Raw genomic sequence first — 23,300 nt, 5'->3', positions numbered from 1 at the left:
TGGTCCACTTTGGAAAACGTCATGGTTTAACCCCCTCAAACGTGAAACAACTGAAACTTATAACGACCTATTGGTTTTCATTAAACCGAGAAAAATGGTATTTTGTTTTATTGATGATGACTGAGAATTGGTCTATTATTTAAAATGCAAAAAACAAAAACAAAACATTTATTATTTTCAAGGTGAAAAGGATTCATTTGATCCACACCGAAGAAAACGTCTAAATGTCACGTTTTTAATGAAGCAGCCTAAATGAGTAAAATGTCATGGATAGATGCACTTCTATCATGGATATGCACTTTTATGGACTTTCAAAACAGAAGCAACCATTTACAGCCAGCTTGGAAGGTCCAGGATATTGTTTTAAATATAACTCTAATTGTTTTCATCTAAGAGAAGAATGTCATATTGCCCATTGTAATATATATCCCAGTAGTATTTTAAATGATATAGTTGATTCTATAAACAACTACATGAGATCATTTTCGTCTTTCTCCGGCGTGGTGAAGAGATGAGTCCTGTAAGCGAAACCGGAAGTGTCCGACCGGCCGCACACACTCTTGGATCAGAAATCCAAAATGGCGGCCACGTGCAACTATGCTCCACTGATGATTGACTGATTTGCTACTTATCTTTTTTGCAGGTAAGATTACTTGTGTCTATTATAAGTCAAATGGGTCCACGAACAGTGATGTTTAGTATTTGAGTATTTAGGATTTATGTTAAGTAACGTAAGTTTTGAGCACGAAATTGTTATCACCCGTGGATAGAGCGTGATCAGAAACAATGCGGCAATGAAACTTCGTATGTGAAACGATAATTGGTATTATGCAATGGAGATAGAAAGACAGTATGCACAGTACTGTTATTTAGAGGTTGTGTGATATTGATAGGTAAAATAATAGTTTAAGTGACGCGAGTTCAGTAACACACGTGGAGTTCGCGGGTGTCCGTCATTTTGCGCAAGTTGCATGCTGCGGGACATTAGAGTTAAAGGGCAACTCCACCCATTTGCATTAATCTTTCCATTGTAGAAACCCAGTGGTTTCACGACGCGTCATCAAACTGGAAGTCGGCCATTTTGGAGGCACTCCGCATCACAATAAGCATAGGCACTGAGCTATATCTCGAACGTCGTCAAGGAAAATGTTTAATTATTGCCGTGTTTCAGGTTGTACCAATAGGAAAAACCGAGAAAAACATTTGGAATATTATCGACTTCCAAAATTTATTAAAAACCAAGGAGAGGAATGCCAGAAGTTATCAGAGGAAAGGATGCGCTTGTGGTTGGCAAAGCACAACAGAACACAGATTTATTAAAGAAAAAAGACTTTTATCAGGACACTTACACTTTACACTACTATAAATTATACAGTGTAATATAGTGCAATACACTAACTGTAAACACAATTTTGTATGTAACTTGAGTATAACTTTTATTTGTCAAAATAGCTTTACAAAAATATCACCAACTAAAAAACAAATGCCAAAAATATTTAAAGAACATTTCACAATTACAGAAAAGGTGCACAATTCAATATATCAGGATATGCAACTGAAGGAAGAATCACCGGGTTGTCATGGATCTAAGAAGAGGGAGCTAACTCGTAGGGATCTGCACCGCCAGTAAATCGTAATTTCTCAAAATATCGCGCCTTTTCTTGTGGCCCAAGTCCTTCCCTATATGCCTTTGCATCTTGGACGCGTTTTGGTGAGCTTTTCAGTTGTTTAGACATGGCTATAATTCACTTAAAGTATCCAAAGCGCACAATACTCCATTGTGCTCCATTCAGTTGTTTACACCGAGTACCTCCAAAATGGCCGCGCATCCGGGTTACCGCCCAGAACGTGACGTCGGTGAAACTAGTGTTGTCACGGTACCAAAATTTCAGTATTCGGTACCAATACCAGTTAAAATTCACGGTTCTCGGTACCAATTTCGGTACCAAAGCTTAGTTTAAATTTACATATATTTAAGTGTTTATCACGGTTACAAGTATGGAAACTGTACATTTGTATTATAAACACTTTAGAAAAAGATTAGATAAAATGACCTAAAATAAACAATAGTATACACTAACACATTTTTAAAGTTGTTTGTAAAGTTTCAATCCATTATTTATTTAATGCACAATGAATTAAGTGAACAAACATGAACAATCAGGTGTTTGTAATAAATAACATTTTCAAACATTAATTAATGTTGTAAAAATATATTGTTCACTCAATGTGTTGATAACTAAGTAATGTTTATGAATGGTATCTTTGTAGCATTACCATAAAACATGTTTTATTTGACTTGACTGTCCTTTTAATAATCTAAAACTGCATTCATATTTAATTTTAAAAAGGCTTTTTAAACCTGCTGAGTTATAAAGGCAAGAATATGCCTAGAACTGGCATTGACATTAAATGACAATACTAATACCATAGTACTCTGGTGTCGGGTAGATACTACTGTGCTCATGTACTCGTAAAACTACCCCGAAAAAGCACTTTAGAGGCCGTTCACATGTCGCGCGTGTTTTTTCATTATATTTTTGCGCGTGCTTATTCTTTCCAAAGCGCTTGCTCTCACGCGGCGTCTGTCGTTGCTATGCAACGCCAACGAGTTTTTATTAGGAGCGCGCTTGAATCGCGCCTATATTTGAAATTGCGAATTTGCATGTAATCGCCCTTTTATGGCAACGTGACATTAGCCTAATCCAAAATATTTCCATATGTGGCTCTTTCCTCCTTTCGTTTCAACAAGTGGATTCAGAGAGAGAGAGCCATATCAGCGTTATGAAGAGGACGCAACTGTGCACGTTTCAGACATCGCGTCTAGAACAGAACTGGATTAACCTGGTACTCGGTACCTAGAAAAGCTGGTACCGTAACATTTTTTTTTTTTAGTACCGACTTGGTACCGAAGTACCGAGTTTTTTGACAACACTAGGTGAAACCCCTCTATACTATTGAATGGTCGTGCAACACTTTCTCATTTTCCCCTGAGACGAGAGAAATCTGCTATTGACCTTTTTCACTTCCTCCTACAAAGGCTCAAAATTCGTCATTTTATGTCATAGTAGGAGGAAGTATAAGAGAGGGGGATTTCTGGAAAAATTACAAGCACAAGATCTCACCCTTTCAAACCCACCCATAGGGGGTTGGACCTAATGTGCTAACAGACCTATCACAGATCAGTGCCAGTGCGTCTGATTTCACCGCAGAATTGTTTTGAAAATATGGACGAAGGTACTGAATACGCAGACGGATGCATTATGTAGGATTGGCATTACACATCTTTTTTGGAAGCTAAGCTAGCAGGCTGTTGTCCTGTGGAGAAAGCTGAGTTATAGCTTTAGGTGTTACCATCCTCTTTTTCCCGGATATGTCCGGCCATCGATGTCCGGGATTCAGCTTTTGCTTTCTGTAGTTACAGCTTTTGTTTTAATCTAACTGAATTCATTCTGATTGCTGAATCTGAATGTAGTGTTTACATGAACGCTAAACAAGTGATCGGTTGATGTGGGTTTTAACATTGCTAAGAAAATTCCCGCTCCTCCGTGAGAGATACAAGACCAGTAACTTAAGTCTCAGTTGCCGCTCATCGGTAATCACGCCACCGGCCTCGCGTCGTTCTCCACACAGCTCTCACTTGTCCCGCTCGCCACAGTAAACATGGTGAATGACGACTGTACAACGCAAAAGCCGAATCCCGGGAATATTGGGCGATCTCGAAACGCATTTTCAGGCAGATGCTGAGAAAGAGAATGTATGTACTTTGGAAAGTGTTTAACAGACAAAGGGAAATGTATAGGTTCAAATTAAGTTTAACAAGGGTTATTTGTTATTTTTGATATGGGGTGAGATATACTGTATGTTCACATGTTTGATTTGCAAACTGAAGTGAATGTTAATTTAGGTTAGTGAGCAACAGGGAATGTTATAATGAGCAATTATTAAATGTCATACTGAATGTGAGAACGTGCACAATATAGCAGTTAATGCAGAGACGAGCAGATAACACACCAAATTGAGATGCTCCACTGATGATTGACTGTGTACTGTTAAATCTGTCTTGCAGGATTGCATGCAAAGCCCCTATATAACATGTGTTGCACCAGAAACGACGTCTGCTCCTTTCTAGATGTGGAACATAACAGAAAATTAACTATTCATATCGGCGAATTACAATGTTTGATAAAGATGGGTTTCATTAGTCTTTATGTTCCTGCAATTTTACTGTATCATTTCATTGAGAAATAATATTTTAACATTAGACCACTTTTATTCTTTCAGTATACAGTCTGTAACATTTGACATTAGTAATGTTTTTTTTTGTGGAAGGACCACACTTGCGGTCTTTGCACTTGTGTACTTGCACGATGTAGGTATTTCCTGCGTTTAGCCCAAGTGTTCAAGTGTGATGACTAGAACTTTTGATTACCCAATGGGACACACATAGTGACACAAAAATGCAAGTGTTTACAGAGCTTTATTTAAATTTTCAATTCTTTGCATTTTAAAATCAACAATGTCTGGTTAGTAGTCCCAATGTAACAAAAGGCATAATTAAAAAATATGGTGCTTTTAATTAAGTGATTTTAAAAAGCAGCTGCAAATGTACAAAATACACATACCATACTCATCTTTGCAACATTATAATGACACTTTAACAATGTGTTTTTCTACCAAATTACATGTAAAATGTAGTTCATTTAACTTCCAGTGGAATGTTTTCCTCATCATCTTGTGATTTCAGTGCATGTGAATTCCCGCACCTAATGCATGATGGGATACGCTCCAATGCGGTATTCAAGATAGTGTACATTTAGTGCGTGTTCAGGGCATTGCGCGGATAGTAAAAATCGGTGTTGAGTGTAGTTCACCCAAAATGAAAATTACTGTATGCAAAAAAATTCAAGTTTATAGAGTTTTAGTGTCGGTGGTACTACATTAAACTACTGTATTATGTTGAGCATAATAAAGCAATGAGGGGATATTTGTCAGTCCTGATAATGCCAAATGTCCTATGTTACCAATAAAATTGCAAGCATATTCATCTAAATATAATTCTGTATTATTTTCAGCTTCAGAATCATGAATTCTTTTTATTCCGGTGTCTGTGGTCCTGTGCATTGGTTTCCCAGCACCAAGTCCAAACCTTTTCATTTCCACTCCCAATGTAATACCAAATTTAGCATTTTAGTCAACAGTAATTTCTTTGTTTACCTTTTACCATATGTCTTGCAATATCGCAATATCATTCGATATTCGGAGTTTACTATTATGATGTATATCGAATCCTAACATGAGGGTATCGTTACACCCCTAGCCCAAAAGCTACTTAAATGCCCTAATTGAACAAAGGCCTATTCCTGGCTTAATCCAAGCCCTGTCTGTGAAATCAGACCTTTGAGATTAATTAACTTAAAAGTTACTTTACTAGATAGAAAAGGTGGGCATAAACATTTAAAATGTTTAAATTAGTATAAAAACAAACTCAGTATGTGTTTTCTTATTGATTTTGCCAGATCTCCTCCTTCAGTGATGCTCCTCCTCCTCCAGTGAAACTCCTCCTTCAGTGAAGCTCCTCCCACTGCAGTTCACCAATAAACGCTGGAATATTCCCCTCAGCTACAAGTTAAGACGAGCATCAAACCATCAGGAAGAGCTAACACAAACACAGAGTTTATTGAAGGACACTGAGAACATGAGATCCAGAACACTGCAGAATGAAACATACCGAAGAACAAAGAGGTTGGTGTTAATTCTTGATTCTGTATTAAAGTCGCAGTATGTAATTTTCGCCACTAGAAGTCGCTTATTCTAAACAAAGGCATAGCTTGATGATGCCGTGAATGAGCGTGGAATGGAGGTCTCCAACCGACCACCGCTTCGTCAGGGCGACCGGCCCCCCACCCACTGACTGGTCCCCGGACACGGCCCCGTCCCACAAACCCACTATTTGTCCAATAACCCACTATATTTACAAAACGTCCCTTTACCACTCCCGGGCCATGCCCCCGTCCCACAAACCCACTATTTGTCCAATAACCCACTATATTTTTTAAAAGTTTTTCCGCAGTTCATTCAATATGCTGCAATTGGATGCGATCCCACCAGCAATCTATTGAATGGGCATTCGGGTAGTATTTTTGATAGACATTTTAATTAAAGTTTCTGTCGTGATAAAAACTATTTTCCCGCACTCAGGAGACCCCCAAAATCTCAGCTCTGGAAGGGTCTAGAGCCTCCATTTTTGCACTCAGGTCTAAGTCTCATGGCCCTCTATCAAAATCCAGAGTTTCAAGAAGATTGGAGAAACTTAGTTTTTGCACCAAAAAAAAAAAAAAACTACAGGGGTACCACTGTCGTTTTTTTTGGGGGGGGGTCAAAATTTTGAGTTTCTCTGATCTTCTTGAAACTCTGGATTCTGATAGAGGGCCATGGGACTTAGACCTGAGTGCAAAAATGGAGGCTCTAGACCCTTCTAGAGCTGAGATATTGAGATATTTATAATGGCATAAATGCTACGTGAGATCTCAATATCTCAGCTCTGGAAGGGTCTAGAGCCTCCATTTTTGCACTCAGGTCTAAGTCCCATGGCCCTCTATCAGAATCCAGAGTTTCAAGAAGATCAGAGAAACTCAAAATTTCCACCCGCAAAAAAAAAAAAAAACGACAGTGGTACCCTGTTGTTTTTTTTTCGGGTCGAAATTTTGAGTTTCGATATCTCAGCTCTGGAAGGGTCTAGAGCCTCCATTTTTGCACTCAGGTCTAAGTCTCATGGCCCTCTATCAGAATCCAGAGTTTTGAGAAGATTGAAGAAACTTAATTTTTGCACCAAAAAAAAAAAAAAAAACTACAGGGGTACCACTGTCGTTTTTTTTTTTTGCGGGTGGAAATTTTGAGTTTCTCTGATCTTCTTGAAACTCTGGATTCTGATAGAGGGCCATGAGACTTAGACCTGAGTGCAAAAATGGAGGCTCTAGACCCTTCCAGAGCTGAGATATTGAGATATTTATAATGGCGTATGCTACGTGGGATCTCAATATCTCAGCTCAGGAAGGGTCTAGAGCCTCCATTTTTGCACTCAGGTCTAAGTCTCATGGCCCTCTATCAGAATCCAGAGTTTCAAGAAGATTGGAGAAACTTATTTTTTGCACCCAAAAAAACAAAACGACAGGGCTACCACTGTCGTTTTTTTTGGGTCTAAATTTTGAGTTGCTCTGATATAGGCAAGGTCTGCTCTCTCCCACGCACCTTTACCGTTAACCGTTTTATACCTCGACGGTTAATTTTCCAGGAGTTATTTTTCGACTCAAGCAAAATGTGGGTTTCTATTATACTCCAGCGGCAAAGTTCAGCTAAAGCCTTTAATATCCATTTATGAAGATATTCATTTCATATTCAGCAAAATTCATGAGGTAGAAAATGTTATTATAGAGCCCATGAAAGCCAAAATGAGCCAATTGAGAAAGAAAGTTTGCATGTGCCTTCTGTGAGCACCGTCTTTCCAACCAAATGCCAAAAGTATTTTTTTCCAAAAGGAAGTCTACTGTTTTCATGACCATTGTCTTTTCACACAAAATGACTTGATTATCAGAAAACCTGATTAGCAAAGCCCAACTCATGCCATAGGTTGCAGTGTAGGGCTGTATTTTCATACCTGTAGGTCATTTTCTTTGTTCTGTTACGGCAAAAATCCTTTCCAACATCATCACTGCGTAAGAGACACTCAGAGTCAAATTAATGAAATAAAAGAAGTACTTTATTCTTGCAAGAAGGTTCAGTCTGACACTCAGAAGTAACGCTGTGGTGAGAGTGACATCCAGTCTGCCCCCTCCACACAGCTTTTATACTCAAACTCAAGGTTTCAAGTTGTACAAGTTAGCGCCTGATAAGGAAGTCTTACACTGCTGCAAAAAAAAGGTCAGCACTTGCTGACCGGCCTAGTCAGGATGACATCTGGGGTCAAAGGTCTTCTTTCCACCTGTTTCTATATGTTTCCCCATGCATGTTCCTCACGTAGGACTCGTAAAAAGCACATGCTGTACTCATGCATTTTGCTCAACACAAATCTATTTCTATCAAATCATTCATTGATCAACTTCTAATAATTAACTCTTAATAATTACTATAGAATCAAGCTAACTTAAAATTTTTCCACAACAGTTCTGAAGCACGGATTTAATTTTTTACTCGTTCGGTTTGCTTTCACAAGGCAACATTTCAAAGCAGCGTACCAAAATGTGTTTATGCAAGCCACGTGTATAAAACGATCCTCTTATTGGTCAGAGTTCAACCAAAGAGTATAGAAGAACAAGAAGCAAAACTCTGATGCTTTTTTGGTAAAAGCCACTAGGTGGTGCTTCAGGAGCGGGGTCGCCATTTTGGGGTGAAAATTCCAACTGGAGTTACTGGACTGGACAACAGCATAGATAACAGTTTTTTGAGGTAGTTTTTTTCTTCTAATTTTTCCCAAGCGGCAAAATTCTAATCTGAAAAATGAAGCCTACGCGGAAGTGGGAAAAACTGCAATACATCGAAAATCCGCTAGAGGCCGGTCCCAAAAGGGGGTGAATATCCATAGACCTCACATTAAAATGTCCGTTTTCACAGCATCAATTCATATAACTTACAGTTTGACTTTTATTGTATTTTTGATAGGTTCTGAGTGCCTGACAACTGTGAGGTGAGTGAATTTTTTTCTAACTCGTTAGTTTAGATCGTATTTGGATATAAAATGTATGAAAAATAAGGGCGGTTAACTTTGATTGACAGCTGATAACGGGCTGCGCCGAGTGGAATTGGACGTCTTGGCCATGATCTGACACGACGCATCTCTGTATCCTTTCTTGAAACATTTGTATTTCTGAACATTTGTATTTTGTATTTCTCAAGATTTTCTAATATGGCGCCGCCCATACCCCCCATAAACCTGTTCTTCAGAAAGTCTATGAGTGATGTCACAGACGCTTTGTCCATTTTTTTTTTACAGTCTATGGTATTTCCATTGTATGCAACTTTACACATTTACTACTTATATTTAGTTACCAACTCCTTTAGGCCTGAAATATATTTTGTACGTTTTAATCCCCTGGATCATGCTACAAACATGATGATCATTGATGCGCTGTGTCCGTTATCCTATAACTTTAATTGCCACTTTGAACAGTTTTTTTTACATAGTTTTGTTTTAACGGTCATTAATATAAGATAATACTGCAAAATACTTGTGTTGCAATGGAGCGTTCACTTCTTGTCATTATACGTTCTTTGGTTCAACCGTTTTCATTCCTCAAGATGGACAGAGATAATCGCTCCGCTGGCTTTGTTTATTCGACTGTAGCCTTGATTCCTGCTCTGACTGATAAATTAAATATTAAAAAATATATTACATTTATGAAGCAAGTTAGGCTTCGTCAAGACAGCATTCTTGCAACACGGAATCCTGCACACGTTTCTCTTATGAACTGTCTGAGATTCATTCTTTGGTAACGCGTTACTTGAAGGGGTATGCATAAGACTAACATGATGTATGTTATGAATATGAAGGAAGGTTTATGCATGTTTGTGACAACTGTCATTAAGTGTCTTTTGCTCAGTTATGAAAGTTTTAATGCAAATATGACATTGTTTGAGATGTCTTTGTTATGACACCTTGACATTACCAAGCAGGGATGGAAATCAACTCTTTTGTCCACCGGCGGCCACTGTGGATTTCTAAATCGACCAGCCACTCTACGTTTTTACGAGCCACTTTCTTGTTTTTAACCGACAATGTGTAACTGGTAACACTTTACAATAAGGTTCATTAGTTAATGTATTTACTAACGTGCACTAACCATGAGCAATACATTTGTTACTGCATTTGTTCATCTTTGTTAATGTTAGTTCATGAAAACACAGCTGTTCATTGTTTGTTCATGTTAGTTCACGGTGAATTAACTAATGTTAACAAGATTTTAATCAAGTATTAGTTAATGTTGAAAATAACATTAACAAAGATTAACAAATGCTGTATATGTGCTATTCATTATTAGTTCATATTTAACTAATGTAGTTAACTAATGTTAACTAACGAACCTTATTGTAAAGTGTTACCGTGTAACTGCATGTGAAAGTTAATGTGTATCTACATGTGAGTTAATGTGTAACTGCATGTGAGAGTTAATGTGTAACTGCATGTGAAAGTTAATGAGTAACTGCATGTGAAAGTTAATGTGTAACTGCATGTAAAAGTTATTTAGTAACTGCTGTGAAAGTCGATGTGTAACTGCAGTGAAAGTCTATGTGTAACTACAGGTGAAAGTCGATGAGTAAAGTGCATGTTACTGTTAATGAGTATCTGCAGATGAAGTTTATGAGTAGCTGCAAGTGGAAGTTAATGTGTAACTGCTGGTGAAAGTTATTGAGTAAATGCTTGCGAAAGTCATATGTGTAACTGCGTGTGATAATTAATGTGTAACTGCATATGAAAGTACGAGTAACTTGAGGTGAAAGTATGAGTAACTTGCAAGCGAAGATAACGTGTAACTGCAGTGAAATGGTGAGTAGCTGTACGTGAAGTTAATGAGTAACTTGCAAGCGAAGTTAATGAGTAGCTGCATGCGAAAGGCAACGAGTAACTGCAGTGAAAGTTAATGTGTAACTGCATGCGAAAGCTAATGTGTAACTGCAGTGAAAATCGATATGTAACTGCATCGGAAAATGTCCAGTAGCTGCATGCGAAAGGTAACGAGTAGCTGCATGTGAAAGATATGAGTACTTGCATGTGAAAGACGAGTAGCAAGCATGTGAAAGATAATGAGTAACTGCAAGCGAAGTTAACCGGTAACTGCATGTGAAAGTCTATGTGTAACTGCATGAGAAAGTTGATGTGGAACTGCATCTGAAAGTTGATGAGTAATTTGTAAGCGAAGTTTATGAGTAGCTGCATGTGAAATGATAAGTAACTGCACGTGAAGTTAATGAGTAACTTGCAAGCGAAGTTAATGAGTAACGGCATGCGAAAGGCGACGAGTAACTGCTTGTGAAAGTTGATGTGTAACTGCATGTGAAAGCTAATGTGTAACTGCTGGTGAAAATCGATAGGTAACTGCGTGAGAAAGTTGTTGAGTAATTGCAAGCGAAAGTTAACGAGTAGCTTCATGTGAAAGTTAACGAGTACCTGCCTGTGAAAAATGATGAGTACCTGCATGTGAAATGACGAGTAACAGCATGCGAACGATAATGAGTAACTGTATGTGAAAGTTAATGTGTAACTGCATGTGAAAGTTAATGAGTAACTTTATGTGAAAGTTAATACTGGTAGGTTGGTTTGTGTAACTATGTGAAAGTTAATACTGATAGGTTGGTTTATGTGTAACTATGTGAAAGTTAATACTGATAGGTAGGTAAATGTGTAACTGTAAGTGAAAGTTAATACTGGTAGGTAGGTTAATGTGTAACTGCATGTGAAAGTTAATACTTGCAGGTAGGTAGGTAGGTTAATGTGTAACTGTATGTGAAAGTTAATACTTGTAGGTAGGTGGGTAGGTTAATGTGTAACTGTATGTGAAAGTTAATACTGGTAGGTTGGTTAATGTGTAACTGCATGTGAAAGTTAATACTGGTAGGTAGGTTAATGTGTAACTGCATGTGAAAGTTAATACTGGTAGGTTGGTTAATGTGTAACTGCATGTGAAAGTTAATACTGGTAGGTAGGTAGGTTAATGTGTAACTGCATGTGAAAGTTAATACTGGTAGGTAGGTAGGTTAATGTGTAACTGTATGTGAAAGTTAATACTTGTAGGTAGGTAGGTAGGTTAATGTGTAACTGCATGTGAAAGTTAATACTGATAGGTAGGTAGGTTAATGTGTAACTGCATGTGAAAGTTAATACTGGTAGGTAGGTTAATGTGTAACTGTATGTGAAAGTTAATGTAGGTAGGTAGGTTAATGTGTAACTGCATGTGAAAGTTAGTACTTGTAGGGAGGTAGGTTAATGTGTAACTGTATGTGAAAGTTAATTCTGGTAGGTAGGTAAATGTGTAACTGTATTTGAAAGTTAATACTGGTAGGTAGGTAGGTAGGTAGGTTAATGTGTAACTGTATGTGAAAGTTAATACTGGTAGGTTGGTTAATGTGTAACTGCATGTGAAAGTTAATACTGGTAGGTAGGTGGGTAGGTTAATGTGTAACTGTATGTGAAAGTCAATACTGGTAGGTTGGTTAATGTGTAACTGCATGTGAAAGTTAATACTGGTAGGTAGGTTAATGTGTAACTGCATGTGAAAGTTAATACTGGTAGGTTGGTTAATGTGTAACTGCATGTGAAAGTTAATACTGGTAGGTTGGTTAATGTGTAACTGCATGTGAAAGTTAATACTGGTAGGTAGGTTAATGTGTAACTGTATGTGAAAGTTAATACTTGTAGGTAGGTAGGTTGGTTAATGTGTAACTGCATGTGAAAGTTAATACTGGTAGGTTGGTTAATGTGTAACTGTATGTGAAAGTTAATACTGGTAGGTTGGTTTATGTGTAACTGCATGTGAAAGTTAATACTGGTAGGTAGGTTAATGTGTAACTGTATGTGAAAGTTAATACTTGTAGGTAGGTAGGTTGGTTAATGTGTAACTGCATGTGAAAGTTAATACTGGTAGGTTGGTTAATGTGTAACTGTATGTGAAAGTTAATACTGGTAGGTTGGTTTATGTGTAACTGCATGTGAAAGTTAATACTGGTAGGTTGGTTTATGTGTAACTATGTGAAAGTTAATACTGGTTGCTAGGTATGTTTGTTAATGTGTAATGTGGGATCACATTATAAAATAAATGTTTTTCTCCAAAACACGTTGGCCACAATTACTCATACCCTTTTATTAAATACCTTTTTGCAATCTCTTTTTGCCAAGATAACTGCTCTGAGTTTTCTGCTATAATGCCTGATGTGTTTGGACAACACCTGACCTGAGATCAGAGACCATTCCTCCATACAGACTCTCCAGATCCTTCAGATTCCCAGATCCATGTTTGTGCTTCTTCTCTTCAGTTCGGACCACTCATTTTCTATAGGGTTCTGGGACGGTCATGGCAGAAGCTTCATTTTGTGCTCCCTAACAAATTTTTGTGTTGATTTTGATGTTTGTCTTGGATTGTTGTCCAGATGGCAGATCCAACCATGGCCCATAATAAGATTTCTAGCAGAAGGTGTCAGGTTTTGATTTTTTATCTGTTGATATTTAATAGAATCCACAATGTATGTATGCCACAATGCCATGTATCTGAATAAGAAGTCCAGGACCTCCTGCTGAAAAATAGATCCCCAACATTAATGATCCAATGGTTTATTAAATTGTACACATGGGGTACTTTTTATCCTCATGTCCACCAAACTATCTAGTGTGCTTACTGCCAAAAAGCTCTTTTTTTAGTCTCATCTGACTACAGAACCCTGTGCCGTTTGAAGATCCAGTCGTGTCTGACACCTGAATATGCTGGAGTTTGTTTTTGGAGGAGTGAGTAGGATCTTTCTTGAAACCCTCTCAAACATGTGGGGTTGTAGGGGTTGTTTGATATTTTTTTTTATTTAATACTGGTAGGTAGGTAGGTAGGTTAATGTGTAACTGCATGTGAAAGTTAATACTGGTAGGTAGGTAAGGCAAGTTTATTTATATAGCATATTTCATACACAATGGCAATTCAAAGTGCTTTACATAGAAAAAATTAAATAATCAAAAGTAATCAGAATAATTAGAACAGTTTAGAATAAAACATGAAAAATAAAAATTATTATAAAAATAAAATACAGTAAATAATTAAAACAATTTAGAATCAAAAATAAAACGTAGTACGCAGTAACAGTCGGACGAACAGTGGCAAAATGCACAGCTAAACAGATGTGTTTTGAGCCTGGATTTAAATGTGACTACTCGTAAGAGCTCACCTGATCTCTTCTGGAAGCTGGTTCCAGTGGCGGCTGTTGGCATAATAGCTAAAAGCAGACTCCATGCTTAGAGTGAACCCTTGGTGTTTCTAGCTGATGTGAGTGATCTAGGTAGGTAGGTTTGAATAAGCATCAAAAAATGATTTGTGCACTATCAACATTTCCATTAGTTTTTTAAAGTGCCTACTAGGCTGTTTTTATTTTGCAGCTCTCCTACAACAGGTTTACATTAACCCAATGTCAAAAGCACTATTTTACTCATGCTGCACATCACTTCATTTCTCAAAGCAGACTGATCTCATGAAGTAGCGTGTGTATGACACGCCAATTCGTATTTCCATTTTTTGGCGTGCTATCAGTAAGGTTTAATGCCCGACGAGGTGTCCATTGTCAGGTTTTAATGGACGACGGCGAGGCGTGAACCGGCCGACGTGCAGCGGAGGACGAAGTCCATTAAAACCTAACAATGGACACCTCGGAGGGCATTAACCCGCTTATACCATGGTCACTTGCCAAATAAAACATTTTTAAAACATTAGTTTATATTTTAATTAGGCTAAATCTAGTTTTTACAAATAATAACTTGCCTGACGGTTTATTTAGGAACCGGAGATATTTATAGTCCGCTCAGCTTGTAGAACCCTTAGGTTCAAAAATGCATTTTTTTTTTTCATGAAACACAGGTAGGCATAGTTATTTTTTTATTACACATAAAACAATTAATCAAACAAAAATCAGAAAAAAAAAAACCCAAACAATTAGTTCTGAGCACCAGCGATTTGCGCTATAGGGCAATAAATTAATCAGATCAAAGAGAGGGTCATTTGCCTAGCTACATTCTAGCTTTTTTTATTTACAATTAATTTCAACGTTTCCATTTATAGTGCAATTTGAAAAAGTCGGCCAGTCAGAAGGATCCACAAAAGCTGGGTAACGTTACTGCTGCCCATGATGGGCACTTGATGCACACAGTACGTTGCTCCAGCTTCGTCTCTCACGGAGAGACGGAGCCGCCCGCAGACTGCTCTCGCATCGATGGCCTGTCACCGACATTATTTGACCTGCTCTCCAGTCCAGCATCGGAGAGTCCACCTACAGCATACCAGTCGCCAAAGTTGCCATATTCTCCATAAATGTTAAAAGAAATAAGTCGCTCATTAACGTTAGATGTTTGTTTTGATAGAGCGTTTGACTGCACAGCTGTTGTAGGCAGTGCATTTATTTATTTATTTCGAATAGTAAACAGGCAGTTTCACCAGAACTACTTTACTAGGTGTCCTCTATCACTTTTTAACGGACACCCTGCAGCCAATCAGAATCGAGTATTCACCCAGACCATGGTATAAAGATGCATAATCGCCTTTCAGCGTGTTTATAAACGCCGTTGACATAACGTTATATAAATATATGACTTACCTCAACCCCGTCCCTAAACCTAACTGTCACTGGGGTTAATGGCATTTATGACTGTTCCCTTACCATCCTCCTAGGTAAAAACAAGATACGACTTACCTCAACCCCATCCCTAAACTTAACCGTCACTGGGGTTAATGGCATTTATGACTGGAGATTTGACTGCGTGTACAGACACGTGGAATGACGCGGACGTTAATGGCGTAGGCATACACGCAGATACACGCAGATAGCTCAAAATGCGTAGAGATGACACGCCACCTGACTCGAAAGCGGCGTGTATGTTTACGCAAAAGTCATGATGTCATGTTGCTCAAAGAATCTGAAAACATTTGGACCCTCCCAAAAGGGATGAAAATTATAGTTTGGGGGGTTAGTAAAAATAATAATTAGTAATTGAGTTGGCTACACAGATTTGTGTTCACTTCAGTCGTGATAATTCAGTGCGTTCATCTGAGTCTCACTGATCTGTCACTGCTCATCAATGTCAGAATATTTGCGATGACCAATCAAAGTAGGCTGCTTTGTGTTTTCAAAAGCATGCAAATTGTTGAGTTGCCAGCATGTTTCGTGATGCTTTCTCCGGTGTGTGTAAAGTCTCAGTGTGGCCGTGTACCATGAGTGATCGCTCTTGCATTCGACCTCGAGCGCTCTTGGAAAAATTGGTTGCAATCTGAAATGTCAACAATAGAGGCTGCTAAAAATATATATAAAGCATCTTTAAATGTATTTTTTTAAAGTGCATTTTCTTTTATGCAACTTAATAAAGCTGCTACAATACGAGTAACTAAAGTCTAAACGCAAGGAAAACTCAAGAAGAAAACATATTTGCTGTGATTCCTCTGCTGTGGAGCTGATCGGTCCTGAATAAATAAATCCTGCCCATTGTCAGACTGCATTTGTGAACTTACAAACCCACATGGCTGGTTTAGAGGGCAAAACGGCAACCTTTCTGAGAAACACAGCCGCTTATCGGCCTGTCATCAGACTATTGTGTGATCCATGCGAATAAATCAAAGTCTTGCTCTGGGGCCCAATAGTGAAAGTTAACGAATCAGGTTTGTACGGTGGTTTTCATTTCACAGCTCTGTCTCCTTTATTTAACACACCTGATTCAGATCATCAACTAATAAGACAACAACGAGTTACTCTTGTGGATCTGCACAATTAACAGTTAAAAGATAGCGACTCCCACACGATCTTATTCCTAAACGACAACAATTTGGTTATGTCTATAGTATTGGAATAAAAGTTTGTAAAAAGGGGCCGCGAAGTCGTTCCAAATGGCGGGTTTCGATTCGTGGTGAAGGTTTCAAGCGTGTTCCGTCTCTTCCATGGCAAAGTGAATTTCAATTAAATGTAAACCTTTAATCTTATCAATTAACTCGTTTCATCTGACTCCATAAAATGAAAAGGTTTATCAATGATATCTGTGCATCATCTAATACGTTAAACATTACTTTACTTTACGTAATCAAAATGTTCTATCTGAATGTAAATTAATTTACCTTAATTGTTTTTAGCAATGCTCTTGCTTTTGGTTGTAGTTTTAGCTCTGTCCTAAATGACAATCTTCTCAATCTATGGTTTCACTGAGACAGTTTAAAAACAGTGCAGTGGTTTACAGTATGTGTGTATTTGAGACTTTATTTGCATTTGAGATTTGAGACAGTGCTCAAAATGGGCCGGTCCGCACCGTACCTTTACTTTTATCGCGTTTCGCCACTTCTGACATTTTGTTGGTGATGCCCCGAATTCTGTGACCCTAGGCGCTGTATTGAACTAGTCCAACCTGATCCCAATCCTACGGTCACCAATTAGTGTCACAATTTTAAATTAGTGTCAAATTTATGGAAGCTTGTTTTTTCTGTGAAAAAACTATTCTGGCTTTATATGTAAACTTGGAACTGCGATAAAATAAAGTCACAGCAAGTTATGAACCCGAAAAATTAAGTTTCCCAAATCTTCTCAAAACTCTGGATTCTGATAGAGGGCCATGAGACTTAGACCTGAGTGCAAAAATGGAGGCTCTAGCCCCTTCCAGAGCTGAAATATCGAAACTCAAAATTTCGACCAGAAAAAAAACCGAAAGTGTTACCCCTTACGTTTTTTTTTTTTGTTATTTTTGGGGCGAAAAAATTAAGTTTCCCCAATCTTCTCAAAATTTTGGATTCTGATAGAGAGCCATGAGACTTAGACCTGAGTGCAAAAATGGAGGTCTAAGTCTCATGGCCCTCTATCAGAGTCCAGAGTTTTGGGAAGATTGGAGAAACTTAATTTTTCGCCAGAAAAAAAAAACTTAAGGGGTACCATTGTCGTTTTTTTTTTTTCGGGCCGAATTTTTGAGTTTCGATATCTCAGCTCTGGAAAGGGCTAGAACCTCCATTTTTGCACTCAGGTCTAAGTCTCATGGCCCTCTATCAGAGTCCAGAGTTTTGGGAAGATTGGAGAAACTTAATTTTTCGCCCGAAAAAAAAAAACGTAAGGGGTACCACTGTCGTTTTTTTTTTTCGGGCCGAATTTTTGAGTTTCGATATCTCAGCTCTGGAAGGGCCTAGAACCTCCATTTTTGCACTCAGGTCTAAGTCTCATGGCCCTCTATCAGAATCCAGAGTTTGGGGAAGATTGGAGAAACTTAATTTTTCGCCCGAAAAAAAAAAAACGTAAGGTTTACCACTGTCGTTTTTTTTTTCGGGCCGAATTTTTGAGTTTCGATATCTCAGCTCTGGAAGGGGCTAGAGCTTCCATTTTTGCACTCAGGTCTAAGTCTCATTGCCCTCTATCAGAGTCCAGAGTTTTGGGAAGATTGGAGAAACTTAATTTTTCGCCCGAAAAAAAAAAACGTAAGGGGTACCACTGTCGTTTTTTTTTCGGGCCGAATTTTTGAGTTTCGATATTTCAGCTCTGGAAGGGGCTAGAGCCTCCATTTTTGCACTCAGATCTAAGTCTCATGGCCCTCTATCAGAATCCAGAGTTTTGAGAAGATTGGAGAAACTTAATTTTTCGCCCGAAAAAAAAACCGTAAGGGGTACCACTGTCGTTTTTTTTTCGGGCCGAATTTTTGAGTTTTGATATCTCTGCTCTGGAAGGGGCTAGAGCCTCCATTTTTGCACTCAGATCTAAGTCTCATGGCCCTCTATCAGAATCCAGAGTTTTGAGAAGATTGGAGAAACTTAATTTTTCGCCCGAAAAAAAAACCGTAAGGGGTACCACTGTCGTTATTTTTTCGGGCCGAATTTTTGAGTTTTGATATCTCTGCTCTGGAAGGGGCTAGAGCCTCCATTTTTGCACTCAGATCTAAGTCTCATGGCCCTCTATCAGAATCCAGAGTTTTGAGAAGATTGGAGAAACTTAATTTTTTGCCCGAAAAAAAAAAACATAAGGGGTACCACTGTCGTTTTTTTTTCGGGCCGAATTTTTGAGTTTCGATATCTCAGCTCTGGAAGGGGCTAGAGTCTAAATTTTTGCACTCAGGTCTAAGTCTCATGGCCCTCTATCAGAGTCCAGAGTTTTGGGAAGATTGGAGAAACTTAATTTTTCGCCCGAAAAAAAAAAACGTAAGGGGTACCACTGTCGTTTTTTTTTTCGGGCCGAATTTTTGAGTTTCGATATTTCAGCTCTGGAAGGGGCTAGAGCCTTCATTTTTGCACTCAGGTCTAAGTCTCATGGCCCTCTATCAGAATCCAGAGTTTTGGGAAGATTGGAGAAACTTAATTTTTCGCCCGAAAAAAAAACGTAAGGGGTACCACTGTCGTTTTTTTTTTCAGCCCGAATTTTTGAGTTTCGATATCTCAGCTCTGGAAGGGGCTAGAGTCTCAATTTTTGCACTCAGGTCTAAGTCTCATGGCCCTCTATCAGAGTCCAGAGTTTTGGGAAGATTGGAGAAACTTAATTTTTCGCCCGAAAAAAAAAACATAAGGGGTACCACTGTCGTTTTTTTTTCGGGCCGAATTTTTGAGTTTCGATATCTCAGCTCTGGAAGGGGCTAGAGCCTCCATTTTTGCACTCAGGTCTAAGTCTCATGGCCCTCTATCAGAATCCAGAGTTTTGGGAAGATTGGAGAAACTTAATTTTTCGCCCAAAAAAAAAAAACGTAAGGGGTACCACTGTTGTTGTTTTTTTTTTGGGCCGAATTTTTGAGTTTCGATATCTCAGCTCTGGAAGGGTCTAGAGCCTCAATTTTTGCACTCAGGTCTAAGTCTCATGGCCCTCTATCAGAATCCAGAGTTTGGGAAAGATTGGAGAAACTTAATTTTTCGCCCGAAAAAAAAAAACGTAAGGGGTACCACTGTCGTTTTTTTTTTCGGGCCGAATTTTTGAGTTTCGATATCTCAGCTCTGGAAGGGGCTAGAGCCTCCATTTTTGCACTCAGGTCTAAGTCTCATGGCCCTCTATCAGAATCCAGAGTTTGGGGAAGATTGGAGAAACGTAATTTCTCGCCCGAAAAAAAAAAACGTAAGGGGTACCACTGTCGTTTTTTTTTCGGGCCGAATTTTTGAGTTTCGATATCTCAGCTCTGGAAGGGGCTAGAGCTTCCATTTTTGCACTCAGGTCTAAGTCTCATGGCCCTCTATCAGAATCCAGAGTTTGGGGAAGATTGGAGAAACGTAATTTTTTGCCCGAAAAAAACAAAACGTAAGGGGTACCACTGTCGTTTTTTTTTTCGGCCGAATTTTTGAGTTTCGATATCTCAGCTCTGGAAGGGGCTAGAGTCTCAATGTTTGCACTAAGGTCTAAGTCTCATGGCCCTCTATCAGAGTCCAGAGTTTTGGGAAGATTGGAGAAACTTAATTTTTCGCCCGAAAAAAAAAACGTAAGGGGTACCACTGTCGTTTTTTTTTTCGGGCCGAATTTTTGAGTTTCGATATCTCAGCTCTGGAAGGGGCTAGAGCCTCCATTTTTGCACTCAGGTCTAAGTCTCATGGCCCTCTATCAGAGTCCAGAGTTTTGGGAAGATTGGAGAAACTTAATTTTTCGCCCGAAAAAAAAAAAACGTAAGGGGTACCACTGTCGTTTTTTTTTCGGGCCGAATTTTTGAGTTTCGATATCTCAGCTCTGGAAGGGGCTAGAGCCTCCATTTTTGCACTCAGATCTAAGTCTCATGGCCCTCTATCAGAATCCAGAGTTTTGAGAAGATTGGAGAAACTTAATTTTTCGCCCGAAAAAAAAAAAACGTAAGGGGTACCACTGTCGTTTTTTTTTTTCGGGCCGAATTTTTGAGTTTTGATATCTCTGCTCTGGAAGGGGCTAGAGCCTCCATTTTTGCACTCAGATCTAAGTCTCATGGCCCTCTATCAGAGTCTAGAGTTTTGGGAAGATTGGAGAAACTTAATTTTTCGCCCGAAAAAAAAAAACATAAGGGGTACCACTGTCGTTTTTTTTTAGCCCGAATTTTTGAGTTTCGAAATCTCAGCTCTGGAAGGGGCTAGAGTCTCAATTTTTGCACTCAGGTCTAAGTCTCATGGCCCTCTATCAGAGTCCAGAGTTTTGGGAAGATTGGAGAAACTTAATTTTTCGCCCGAAAAAAAAAAAACGTAAGGGGTACCACTGTCGTTTTTTTTTCGGGCCGAATTTTTGAGTTTCGATATCTCAGCTCTGGAAGGGGCTAGAGCCTCCATTTTTGCACTCAGGTCTAAGTCTCATGGCCCTCTATCAGAATCCAGAGTTTGGGGAAGATTGGAGAAACTTAATTTTTCGCCCGAAAAAAAAAACGTAAGGGGTACCACTGTCGTTTTTTTTTCGGGTTGAATTTTTGAGTTTCGATATCTCAGCTCTGGAAGGGGCTAGAGCCTCCATTTTTGCACTCAGGTCTAAGTCTCATGGCCCTCTATCAGAGTCCAGAGTTTTGGGAAGATTGGAGAAACTTAATTTTTCACCCGAAAAAAAAAACGTAAGGGGTACCACTGTCGTTTTTTTTTTTCGGGCCGAATTTTTGAGTTTCGATATCTCAGCTCTGGAAGGGGCTAGAGCCTCCATTTTTGCACTCAGGTCTAAGTCTCATGGCCCTCTATCAGAATCCAGAGTTTGGGGAAGATTGGAGAAACGTAATTTTTTGCCCGAAAAAAACAAAACGTAAGGGGTACCACTGTCGTTTTTTTTTTCGGCCGAATTTTTGAGTTTCGATATCTCAGCTCTGGAAGGGGCTAGAGTCTCAATTTTTGCACTCAGGTCTAAGTCTCATGGCCCTCTATCAGAGTCCAGAGTTTTGGGAAGATTGGAGAAACTTAATTTTTCGCCCGAAAAAAAAAACGTAAGGGGTACCACTGTCGTTTTTTTTTTCGGGCCGAATTTTTGAGTTTCGATATCTCAGCTCTGGAAGGGGCTAGAGCCTCCATTTTTGCACTCAGGTCTAAGTCTCATGGCCCTCTATCAGAGTCCAGAGTTTTGGGAAGATTGGAGAAACTTAATTTTTCGCCCGAAAAAAAAAAAACGTAAGGGGTACCACTGTCGTTTTTTTTTCGGGCCGAATTTTTGAGTTTCGATATCTCAGCTCTGGAAGGGGCTAGAGCCTCCATTTTTGCACTCAGATCTAAGTCTCATGGCCCTCTATCAGAATCCAGAGTTTTGAGAAGATTGGAGAAACTTAATTTTTCGCCCGAAAAAAAAAAAACGTAAGGGGTACCACTGTCGTTTTTTTTTTTCGGGCCGAATTTTTGAGTTTTGATATCTCTGCTCTGGAAGGGGCTAGAGCCTCCATTTTTGCACTCAGATCTAAGTCTCATGGCCCTCTATCAGAGTCTAGAGTTTTGGGAAGATTGGAGAAACTTAATTTTTCGCCCGAAAAAAAAAACATAAGGGGTACCACTGTCGTTTTTTTTTCAGCCCGAATTTTTGAGTTTCGAAATCTCAGCTCTGGAAGGGGCTAGAGTCTCAATTTTTGCACTCAGGTCTAAGTCTCATGGCCCTCTATCAGAGTCCAGAGTTTTGGGAAGATTGGAGAAACTTAATTTTTCGCCCGAAAAAAAAAAAACGTAAGGGGTACCACTGTCGTTTTTTTTTCGGGACGAATTTTTGAGTTTCGATATCTCAGCTCTGGAAGGGGCTAGAGCCTCCATTTTTGCACTCAGGTCTAAGTCTCATGGCCCTCTATCAGAATCCAGAGTTTGGGGAAGATTGGAGAAACTTAATTTTTCGCCCGAAAAAAAAAACGTAAGGGGTACCACTGTCGTTTTTTTTTCGGGTTGAATTTTTGAGTTTCGATATCTCAGCTCTGGAAGGGGCTAGAGCCTCCATTTTTGCACTCAGGTCTAAGTCTCATGGCCCTCTATCAGAGTCCAGAGTTTTGGGAAGATTGGAGAAACTTAATTTTTCACCCGAAAAAAAAAACGTAAGGGGTACCACTGTCGTTTTTTTTTTTCGGGCCGAATTTTTGAGTTTCGATATCTCAGCTCTGGAAGGGGCTAGAGCCTCCATTTTTGCACTCAGGTCTAAGTCTCATGGCCCTCTATCAGAGTCCAGAGTTTTGGGAAGATTGGAGAAACTTAATTTTTCGCCCGAAAAAAAAAAACGTAAGGGGTACCACTGTCGTTTTTTTTTTCGGCCCGATTTTTTGGAGTTTCGATATCTCAGCTCTGGAAGGGGCTAGAGTCTCAATTTTTGCACTCAGGTCTAAGTCTCATGGCCCTCTATCAGAGTCCAGAGTTTTGGGAAGATTGGAGAAACTTAATTTTTCGCCCGAAAAAAAAAACGTAAGGGGTACCACTGTCGTTTTTTTTTTTCAGGCCGAATTTTTGAGTTTCGATATCTCAGCTCTGGAAGGGGCTAGAACCTCCATTTTTGCACTTAGGTCTAAGTCTCATGGCCCTCTATCAGAATCCAGAGTTTGGGGAAGATTGGAGAAACTTAATTTTTTGCCCGAAAAAAAAAAAACGTAAGGGGTACCACTGTTGTTTTTTTTTTCGGGCCGAATTTTTGAGTTTCGATATCTCAGCTCTGGAAGGGGCTAGAGCTTCCATTTTTGCACTCAGGTC

The 23,300-nt window shown here is 39.0% G+C and overlaps 1 long non-coding RNA gene across 2 annotated transcripts; it reads left to right on the top strand.

Annotated features, from left to right (window-relative positions):
- The first annotated feature begins 503 nt into the window (after nucleotides 1-503).
- LOC120462913 (uncharacterized) lies at nucleotides 504-12,822 on the top strand. 2 transcript variants are annotated; one of them, XR_016168545.1, is made up of 6 exons: nucleotides 504-643; nucleotides 5,520-5,745; nucleotides 8,475-8,567; nucleotides 8,659-8,683; nucleotides 8,773-8,836; nucleotides 9,667-12,822. It is a non-coding gene; the product is annotated as an uncharacterized LOC120462913 (long non-coding RNA). The 2 variants fall into 2 exon arrangements; XR_016168544.1 differs by lacking the exon at nucleotides 8,475-8,567.
- Nucleotides 12,823-23,300: the final 10,478 nt, after the last annotated feature.

The sequence above is a fragment of the Pimephales promelas genome, chromosome 5 (assembly GCF_988280905.1).
Source record: "Pimephales promelas chromosome 5, fPimPro1.hap1.1, whole genome shotgun sequence".
In the NCBI taxonomy this organism is placed as follows: domain Eukaryota; kingdom Metazoa; phylum Chordata; class Actinopteri; order Cypriniformes; family Leuciscidae; genus Pimephales; species Pimephales promelas.
This window is presented reverse-complemented; position numbering and strand designations above follow the sequence as displayed.